This window comes from Taudactylus pleione, unplaced genomic scaffold, assembly GCF_031769625.1.
Source record: "Taudactylus pleione unplaced genomic scaffold, aTauple2 ptg000652l, whole genome shotgun sequence".
Lineage (NCBI taxonomy): Eukaryota > Metazoa > Chordata > Amphibia > Anura > Myobatrachidae > Taudactylus > Taudactylus pleione.
The window spans coordinates 2,127,177-2,138,003 of record NW_028285054.1 but is presented as its reverse complement, the minus strand read 5'-3'; positions in this window follow the sequence as shown (position 1 = coordinate 2,138,003).

Here is a 10,827-nt window from a genome sequence, read left to right as displayed (position 1 = left end):
CAGGGGTCTGAGCACCCTGTGCTGGCCCGGTACGCTGCGCCCTGCTATTGCTCGCGCGCGACCAACATTGGGGGTTTGACCTCATTACCATAGGCCACACCCCTTACATGACGTTATTTGGAGGCGTGTCCGCATGGCACACCTCCAAATAACATCAGCCTGGGGTAAAGCCCAGCCCTCCGTCACTGGCTGGGCATCCCCCAGCCCTCTCCCGTCTGTGAATGGATGCCGCGCGCATCCATTCACACTCCGGGGGTCCAGCACAGCTGTGGTGGTGGTGGTCCCCAACCTCCCGATTTCACCACCCGGGGCCGCTGAAATCGGGATGTTGGGGAGGGGTGCCCCTGTTCGACCGCATTGGTTGAATACCCTCTGGGACCCACCCCCTCCTCTATCTGGTTTCTGACCGGGTACTCCAGTTATAAATTGTTTATCTATAGAAAATACACTTAGATTTACTCTAACGCCAGTCAAAATTAGCAGTTGGGATAACAGATCTAGGGGCATATCCAAATAGGGGGATGGGTATGGGATGCCATGTTTGGGTCCCAGCGGTCAGAATCCTGATGCTGGTATCCCAACAGGGTTAGGATACCGACATCTAAGGTTAACGTGGTTGGAACAGCGCAATATATTGTGTATATTAGAACACAGCACAGAGGTAGATATAAAAAAGGTACATTTATTCACATTTCATAGATAAAATAAAACAATATAATAAAATAAAATATGACATTCGGTGAGAATGAGAATAATTATAAAGTATTATGTACAGAAATCCTGACACTTGAGTTGAATATAATGAAAGTCACTGGTTGACAAAGTTCCTGATCTGCAGGTAGATATTGTAAAGTGATTTACCGTGTCCAAAACCAGGAGTCCATACCAAATACGAAGAGGATTCCTGGGGTGTTAGATTCTTTCCTGCAGCTCTGTGCAGTCCCGCTTAGGGTAATTCCTGAGCTCCTGTGTCTTTCAAAATTAGGATACGATTGGACCGGAGAGGAAAGTCTCTTGATGTTTAATCTTCATAAACCAGTATGTTCATGTATAAAAAGTCCGGGATCTGTATATAGGGTCTGCCTAACGAGTTTCCAGTTATCTACAGCTTTGTCAGTCGGTCGGTATCCAAACCCTGCCCCTCTCCCTACCCTAACCCTAACCATCTCTCCCAGGTGCCTAAGCCTAACCTCCCATTGCCCACACCCTAAACCTAACCCTCCCCCTTAGTGCCTAATCCTCCCCTTAGTGCCTAACGCTAACCCACTTCCTAACCTCGCTACTCACCTTCGGGATGCCGGCGGTCGGTATTCTGACAGGTATTGGGATTCTGGGGCTGGCTTTCTGACCGCCAGAATCCCCTATTGACTGCATCCCCCAAGTAGTTTATATCCCACAGGTGCAAGTTTTTTGGTATTAAATTGGGTGCAAGGTTTTGATAATTTTTTTTCTCTTTTTGAGTGCTTACATTTTTTTTTGAGCGCCTCCAGAGCAGGTCTAATTTTTTCTAAAATCCATATTTTAAGGAAAAATTTTAATTAGTCCTTAATTTTTCACCTTCTGCAGCGCTGTCCTCTTACGTCTCTTTTTCAGCGTCGTACGCACTACCCCTAACCCTGCACCCGCTCCCCCCACACACACTACCTACCCTACCGCTCACCCTGGACCCGCTCTCCTCACACATTACACTACAGTGATTGTCAGTCTACTGCCTTTTCTGGCCGTGGAGCGGGCGGCCAAATCATCCTCCGCCTCCTAAAATGGAGACGCGTCACCGCCGTTGGGGGGGGGGGGGGAGTGGAGAGGCCAGGATCTCCGTTGGCTGATAGAGATTTCCTGGCCTCTTTTACTCATCTGCAGCGGCTGGCTTGCATGACCCCATGGTCAATCAGCCAGCCGAAGGGATTGCAGATGATCGATGCTGCATCCTTGGACACAGCTCGGATCAGTAATGCAATGAGGAGGCGTAACGCCTCCTGCTGCGATACCATATTACAGCTATCACAGAATGTTAGTAGCTGCAATAGCATATCCATCCGCAGCTGAATCACCCCCTCTGTTCTGCAGTGATTTCTGAAACTCAAGTGATTTTGGAAGCTATACTGATTTCTGTTCTGTGAGTCAGTCTGCTTCTAATATACAACACTCTAACCGGCAGGGCCGGCTCCAGGAGGAGCCGCGCACTGTGCAGCCACGCAATCCGACGCCCCCTTAATCTGTGCATGGCGAAGCCGCTCACCTGAAAAGGGCGTGACCTCACCATAGGCCACGCCCCTAAATTATGCTATTTTGTGGCGTGCCTGTATGGCACGCCTCCCATTTCACGTCCGATTGGGGGCGAACCGAGCACTCCGTCAGTAGCTAGGCTCCCCCGCGCCCTCTCCCTCCACTGGATGGATGCCTCATTCCTCTTCTCCGGAGCCGGCACCGCCGCACAGCTGCGGCGGAGGGGGTGCCCAACTTCCTGACCACCGGCGGGACACTTCGGCCCATGGGTGGAACAGTTGGGAAGTGCCCGAAAACCCGGACTGTCCCGCTGAAATCAGGATGGTTGAGGGGTGGCGCCCCTGTTCAACCGCACTGGTTGAACATGCCTCGAGAAGGCCTTGCCAAACGGTATGAGAATACGCCTGCCTGCACTGTCATTTACTCCTAATATGCATAATTATCCAGGTTAGGTGAGGACAAGGTAAAAAAAATAAAATAAAGGCTACAGGTGTACTTCAGGGTCCAGTATTCATCCCAGGCAACATTGGGTATCCCAGCTCTTATATAATATAGAATTTAGCAACTGCAACCTCTCCCCCTTGTTTACCTCCTTGTAATACTAGTGATACTTAATTCTATCCTTATACAATGAGGAAACAGACATTTTTGCATGTTTTAAGGATAGAATTAACTTTATAATTATGCCCCATAGAGAGGTGGAGTGAGCTTAACTGTAGATCCCTTTTCTCCAAGTTACCTCTCCTCTTCTCCACCCACACCACACTAAGGAGCTCATTCAGAGTCGGTCCTGAGCGCTGAGCGCTCACGACAGACTCGATGTTGCCCCACAGCGCATGCGCACGACAGAGCCGGCTCCGTCATGCGTATGTGCGAGACCCGGCTAACGACGGGTGATTTGTCGTTAGGGGTCTCGTCGTAGACGGGGCGAGCTGTCGATGTTGAGTGACAGCTCGCCCCGTTTTCTGGGTGGGCCGGGGGTGTGCCTGGCCAAACGGAGGCGTTCCAGTAGGAACGCTTGCCATTTGGGGGCGGCCCCACTGACATCATCAGTGATGTCAGTGGGGAGCTTCCTGCTCGATCAGAGCAGGAAGCTCCCTGGGGCTTAAGGTTGACGAGACCCTACCTTAGGGTCTCGTCGTAAGCCCCGATGGTCGCGATGGTCTTGACCATCGCGACCATCACCCTTGTCGGTCGTTAGAGCTGTGGGTGTTAACCCACAGCCTAACGACCGTCATGGAGGCGGCCGTTCAGGATGCAAGTGGCCGCCCTGTTTCAGGATGACCGCTTGCATCCTACGACCGCCTCTGAATGAGGCCCTAAACCTCCACCTTGCCCACCACCTGCTGTCACCCTTCCTCATTCTGAAATCCACCACATACGCACACTATCATCCCCCTGCTTTAAATCAATCTCAACCCCACACGGGGTGCAGTCAGGATACTGGCGGGCGCTATCCTGACATGGGACTAAAGATAGGCGTTGAAATCCTGATGCCTAACATTATCCCCACCACGGAATCCCGACACCCGGCATACTGAACAAAAGGTAAGCAGGGTGTCTTAGCATCTAGCTGCGGGGGTAGAGGGTTAGGTTTAGGGACCACCTGGGGGACTTAGGATTCTCCTGAGAGCAGGTGGTAGGTGTGCACCTTTATTGTGCGCTGGAAGGATCATCCAGCAGTGCAGAACCAGGTGTTTTCTGGTACGCAGCACCACGTTTTACGTTTTGTATAGTGCAATGCTGTGTTATTTCATTATAATTCTGCTATTACTGCACGTAAAAGGGCTTTTCCCCTTCATGTAATTTTAGTTTATTAGCTTTTCCTTGACATCTTTCGATTCCTACTGAATTTGGTGGTTTTTCATATTAGTGTTTCTCTGTGTTTTTCATTCAAGTGCTTATATTATCAGGCAGAGTTGTTTGATTGTGTTGCATTAAAAAAAAAAAAATTGCTTCCAGAATACAACTGCATGCAATGGATAGAGGGCTCGATTCAGACCCACTCGCTAGATGCGTTCGCACGCAGCCAAGATATGCAAATTCGGCAAGGCAGGCGATCGCACGGCAAGGCATTAGCACGCCCACTATGTCTTGGCGTGCGATCGCGCTGTGTGTGCAGACACCCACCAGCCTGTCTTAAGATGCTCACTTATGCACATCATCTCCAGGATGTATATGCAACCATCGGTGACATCGAGTACCATCGGAAGCGAACGCAGCACTTGTGGTTGACCATACCTAACCGCAAGCATTGCGAGCACTTCAGTGTAATAATCTGCAAAGTGACGTGTACTATGGCGCTGTGTCTTAATTATGCACGCCTCTGAAACAGCGTTAAGATGCTCGGGAACGCCTGCGTTCGCACCACCACTCCCCCGTTTTTATCGACCAACCCCTGTCGCCTCCCACAAACGGCTTTTCCTGACACTCATTTAGCCGAGCTGTCTATGCGCAGCGAGCGAATGCTTCTCGATCACACGGACTGGTTCATGCACTGCGATACGTACGCATGCGCACAATGCAAACATCGGCTGCGTGCTAACACTTCCTAGCGAGCGGGTCTGAATCGGGCCCAGAGTGCGACTGAGCTGTGTCAGAAACCAGCGCAGATAAAATAGACAATGTTGCCTGATGATATAAATACATGGCTCAATACATAGAAGGAAGCCATGAAAATAAAACAATGAATTATAGTGAAAGTTGCAGGAAGCCAACAAATTAATGTGATCTGGAGTTGGGCAAACCATGGAAATGCCCACCTGGCCCTCTTCTCTCGTGTGCTTTTCCTTCCCCCACTTATACCATCATCTCCTCCCCAATGCCTACAACGGCACCAAACCTTTGGGTTCTTCCGACACCTGCAGCAATGTTTATAAACCTTGTCCATGCTCTGCAATGTTTTGTACTTTTAAAGTAAATTTTTTATACTGTTTCTGTACTAGGTAAGGATAATGGGTGCAGTGTGTGCGTGGCACACGGGCCCCCAGGTCCAGGGAGGCCCCATACCGCACACCCTGCACCCATATTATTTTAAACTTACCTGTCCGTGGTCCCGCGGCGGCTGTCAGCGCCGCTTAGAACACCGGAAAAATGGCCGCCGTGGCCATTTTCCCAGCGTTCTGCGTATGCACAGTAGACTCCGGGCACACTCTAGTGCCCGGAGTCTACTAATGCTCCGGTGGCTGGCCAGCCGCGTAAGTCGGCTGCCGGCCACCGGGGGGAGAGGAGGGGGCCCCGCACGGGGAGTGCACATGGGCCCCCACTTCTCTAAAGACGCCCCTGTGTGGCACCATATAAATTAAGGATTATAAGTGATGGGAGAAGATTATAAACCGTTGTCCAATGTCTTACTGTATGGTGATTTACCAGGTGATGGGAAATCGCCAATAGCAAAGGATGTTCTACTCCATACGTTTTGGAATAACGGTCTTATGTACTATGAATGGTGTTTTATAGGGGATGCGGTTAAGATGCCGGCAGACAGGATGCCAGATGTCGATATACCAATGCCGAAATCCTGACGCCCGTCAGGATTCCGAAGGGATCAAGATACCGATGTCGGCATCACGAAGCATACTAGCATTAGCCCAGGGATGAGGGGGTTAATATTAGGGACCCCTGAGTGGGTAAGGGGAGGGTTAGGCTGCTGGGAGAGGGGGTTAGGCACCACCTGGGGAGGTTAGGGCTAGGCACCCCCTGGGAGGGTTAGGTTTAGGGTGCGGGAAGGGGGGGTGAGGGTCAGGTAGCATCGGGGCGAGGTTAGGTTTAGGAACCACTGAAGGAGGGTTAAGGGGGAGAGGGGGAGGGGTAGGGTACTTACCGCCCTCTGACGGGATTTTGAAGATCGGGATACCACTGTCGGTCTTCTGAGCGCCAGCATACCGTCCAGCGTTATATCATAATGATTCAGTTTTATAGATAGTAGCTTAGCATGCTTTCCACATCTGTTTAACTCCACTGAGCTTAGTGAGAATACATATCATATACTGTATATTTTACACTCAAATATTCCTATACTGACAAACCAAGAATTCCAGGAATTAGTGAGGCACGAGGCACATTGGGGGCATTCACTACAAAACAGAAGAATTGCAACATACTAAACTATGCAAATTATAAAATGCAATTACAACATTAAAAGATGTTCTACGTGTATAGAAATAATGTTATAAATACACATGCACTTAATGTAAAACAGATCTGGCCAGTAACATTGTATGTGCACCATGTTAGTCTTGTACGCCCTATCCTATATTGACGGATGGATATTGACAGATGGAGAAGAAAGACGCAACGGGGAGTCTCGCATGCACAGAAGGTGCAGTTTGGAGGTTGCACCTCTGGCAAGCCGCTCTGGATTATAGTGCCCAATGGCTAGGGAAGTAACAGAGTCAGCCCAGAGTGCGCCTCAAACAGTCTGCACCTCCTCTGTGCCCCCGACAGTTGCCACCGGGAGTTACGCCACTGAAAGGTCCTTTCTACTGATCATCATCAACAGAATGGATCACTGCACTAGCCTCAGGCATCTGTAAAATACACGCCCACTGACAGGTGTATCTGTATGTCCCTGCAAGCCTGCATTTGTGTGAGCACATCCTAACTGCAATCTGCCCCAGCCATCCCCTGATTTGCCTCTTATGTCATATGTACACATATCTGCATTTCCGCATATGCGGCATGCATAGTGTAAACAGGTGTACATCCCATTCCCCAGCAGCCCCAGAGTCTTCACCAGTTTCTATGCTTCTGCTACTTGTTTCACTGTCAGGACCAGTGAGTGAGAGTTGAGTGTCATAGGTGTATTTATAATGGATGCAAGGAGTGTGATACACACAGGTCCCTGGGTCTAGGGGAGCCCCGTACTGCACGCCCTGCACCCAGATACATGCCTGGTGTGGCGGTGACAACAAGCAGGTCTCCTCGCTGTATGACGTGCAGGAGACGGCATCTTCTCAGTGATATCTTCAGAAAGATGGCACTGTGTGGTGAAAACAAAGACTCTGGCACTTTGCTCTCCCTGGCGTATGTACCATCATAGGTGGTGCTGGCCATGGTCAGTAGGGTGGGGGAGCCTGCCGCACACAGCCCTCCCCCTCGCTGCATTAATATTCCCCTGTTGAGTGTTGAACGCAAATCCCGTCACAACTGCGATTCCGTAAGCAGTGGTACTACAATATGTAAATGTCCCAAAAACGGTCATGGCTCACCTGCTTTTGACTCACCAAGACCCCACCCTCGAAACGGTTGCAACACACCTTCTTTTGACTCTCCACCCCCCATTACACAAATGCTCACTGATTGTGAATTACTATGAGTCCAAATCCTCCCCGTGACTGCCAATAGTAATATAATGTGGCGCGTGCACAGTGTGACTCTGGGGCATGTATAGTACAAAATAAAAACACTCAAATCCACAAACAGTGACATGGTATTTATCTCTAAATCAGGCCCAATGATATTTATTTATTACTAGTTATTTATATAGCACACACATATTCCGCAGCGCTTTACAGAGAATATTTGGCCACTCACATCAGTCCCTGCCCCAGTGGAGCTAACACTCTATGTTCCCTGTCACATGCACACACACAGGTTAATTTTCTTTTGTTGGGAGCCAATTAACCTACCAGTATATTTTTGGAGTGTGTGAGGAAACTGGAGTACCTGGAGGAAACACAGGGAGAATATACAAACTCCGCACAATGGGGCCATGGTGGGAATCGAACCCATGACCTCAGTGCTGTAAAGCAGCAATGCTAACCACTACACCGTCTGTTAGGTCATTTAGGTGCAAATTTGCTCAACGTCATAGCAACCAAACAGCATTATTTTATCTGCCTAGAGCAGTGATTTTCAACCTTTTTTAACTCGCGGCACACTACACAAGATTTTAAAATTGCCAAGGCACACTATCCGGCGATGCGGTGTGCGCGGACTAGGGGTGTGCACCGGCCACTTTTCGTGTTTTGTGTTTTGGTTTTGGATCTGGATCTTTCTTCGTGTTTTGGATCTGGATTGGTTTTGCCAAAACCACCCTTCCGTGTTTTGGGTTCTGGGTTTTGTGTTTTGGATCTGTATTTTTTTTTAAAAAAGCATAAAAACAGCTAAAATCACAGAATTTGTAGGTTTTTCTGCTCCTATGCTATTATTAACCTCAATAACCTTAATTTCCACTCATTTCCAGTCTATTCTGAACACCTCACACCTCACAATAGTGTTTTTATGTCCAAAACGTTGCACCGAGGTAGCTGGATGACTATGCTAAGCGACACGAGTGGGCGGCACAAACACGTGACCCATCTAGGCGTGAAACTGCAGTGGCAGACAGGATGGCAGTTTGAAAAACTAGGCCCCAAACTGTACATAATGCAAAGAAAAAAAAGAGGTGCAAGATGGAATTGTCCTTGGGCCCTCCCACCCACCCTTATGTTGTATAAACAGGACATGCACACTTTAACAAACCAATCATTTCAGCGCCAGGGTCTGCCACACAACTGTGGCTGAAATGATTGGTTCGTTTGGGCCCCCACAAAACAAGCTGGCAATTAATGTGTCCCTGCACAAACTGGCTCTATGGAGGCAAGATGTCATCCTCATCCTCCTCATCCACCGATTCCTCACCCTCTTCAGTGTGTACATCCTCATCCTCACAAAGTATTAACTCGTCCCCACTTGAATCCACCACCACAGGTCCCTCTGTACCTTCTGGAGGCTGGTCTCCCTGGAAGAGCTGATAATTCATTTTGATGAACATCATCTTCTCCACATTCTGTGGAAGCAACCTCCTACGCCTTTCGCTGACAAGGTTCCCGGCTGCACTAAACACTCTTTCGGAGTACACACTGGAGGGGGGGCAACTCAGGTAAAATAGAGCCAGTTTGTACAGGGGCCTCCAAATTGCCTCTTTTTCCTGCCAGTACAGGTATGGACTGTCTGCCATGCCTACTTGGATGCTGTCACCGATGTAATCCTCCACCATTCTGTCAATGGTGACAGTATCATATGCAGTGACAGTAGACATGTCAGAAATTGTTGCCAGGTCCTTCAGTCCGGACCAGATGTCCAAACTTGGTCCTGCCTGTCCTGCATCACCGCCAGCGGGTTGCTTAGGATACCTAAGTTTTTTCCTGGCAGCCCCAGTTGCAGGAGAAAATGAAGAAGGAGCTGTTGACGTGTCACGTTCCGCTTCAGCTGACAGTGTGTTCACCAGCAGGTCTTTGCACCTCTGCAGGCTTGTGTCGGCCGGAAAGAGAGACACCACATAGGCTTTAAACCTAGGATCGAGCACGGTGGCCAAAATGTAGTGGTCTGATTTCAACAGATTGACCACCCTGGAATCCTGGCAAAGCGAATGAAGGGCTTCATCCACAAGTCCCACATGCCGAGCGGAATCGCTCCGTCTTAGCTCCTCCTTCACTTTCTCCAGCTGCTTCTGCAAAAGCCTGATGAGGGGAATGACCTGACTCAAGCTGGCAGTGTCTGAACTGACTTCACGTGTGGCAAGTTCGAAGGGCTGGAGAACCTTGCACAACACGGAAATCATTCTCCACTGCGCTTGAGTCAGGTGCATACCCCCTCCTTTGCCTATGTCATAGGTGGATGTATAGGCTTGTATGGCCTTTTGCTGCTCCTCCATCCTCTGAAGCATATAGAGGGTTGAGTTCCACCGTGTCACAACCTCTTGCTTCAGGTGATGGCGGGGCAGGTTCAAGAGTGTTTGCTGGCGCTCCAGTCTTCGGCACGCAGTCGCTGAATGGCGAAAGTGGCCAGAAATTTTTCGGGCCACCCAAAGCGTCTCCTGCACGCCCCTGTCGCTTTTCAGAAAATTCTGCACCACCAAGTTTATTGTGTGAGCAAAACATGGGACGTGCTGGAATTTGCCCAGATGTAATGCCCGCACAATATTGGTGGCGTTGTCAGATATCACAAATCCCCAGGAGAGTCTAAGTGGGGTAAGCCACTGGGCGATGATTTCCCTCAGTTTCTCTAAGAGGTTGTCGGCGGTGTGCCTCTTACTGAAACCGGTGATACACAGCGTAGCCTGCCTTGTAACGAGCTGGCGTTTCTGAGATGCTGCTACTGGTGACGCTGCTGCTGTTGCTGCGTAAGGTGATACATCTACCCAGTGGGCTGTCACAGTCATATAGTCCTTAGTCTGCCCTGTTCCACTTGTCCACATGTCCGTGGTTAAGTGGACATTGTGTACAACGGCATTTTTCAGGACACTGAGGACACTTTTTCTGACGTTTCTGTACAGTCTCGGTATCGCCTGCCTAGTGAAGTGGAATCTAGACGGTATTTGGAACCGGGGACACACTACCTCCATCAATTGTCTAAATCCCACTGTACTAATGGTGGATACCGGACGCACGTCTAACACCAACATAGCAGTCAAGGCCTCAGTTATACGTTTTGCTTCAGGATGACTGCTGTCGTACTTCATCCTCCTCGCTAAGGACTGTTGGAGGGTCAATTGTTTAGTAAAAGTAGTGGTGTTCCTACTTCCTCTCTGGGATGATGAACGACTCCCAGCAGCAGCAACAGCAGCAGCGGCAGCAGTAGGCGTAGCAATGCAGGATCCTCCAGAGGAATCCCGGA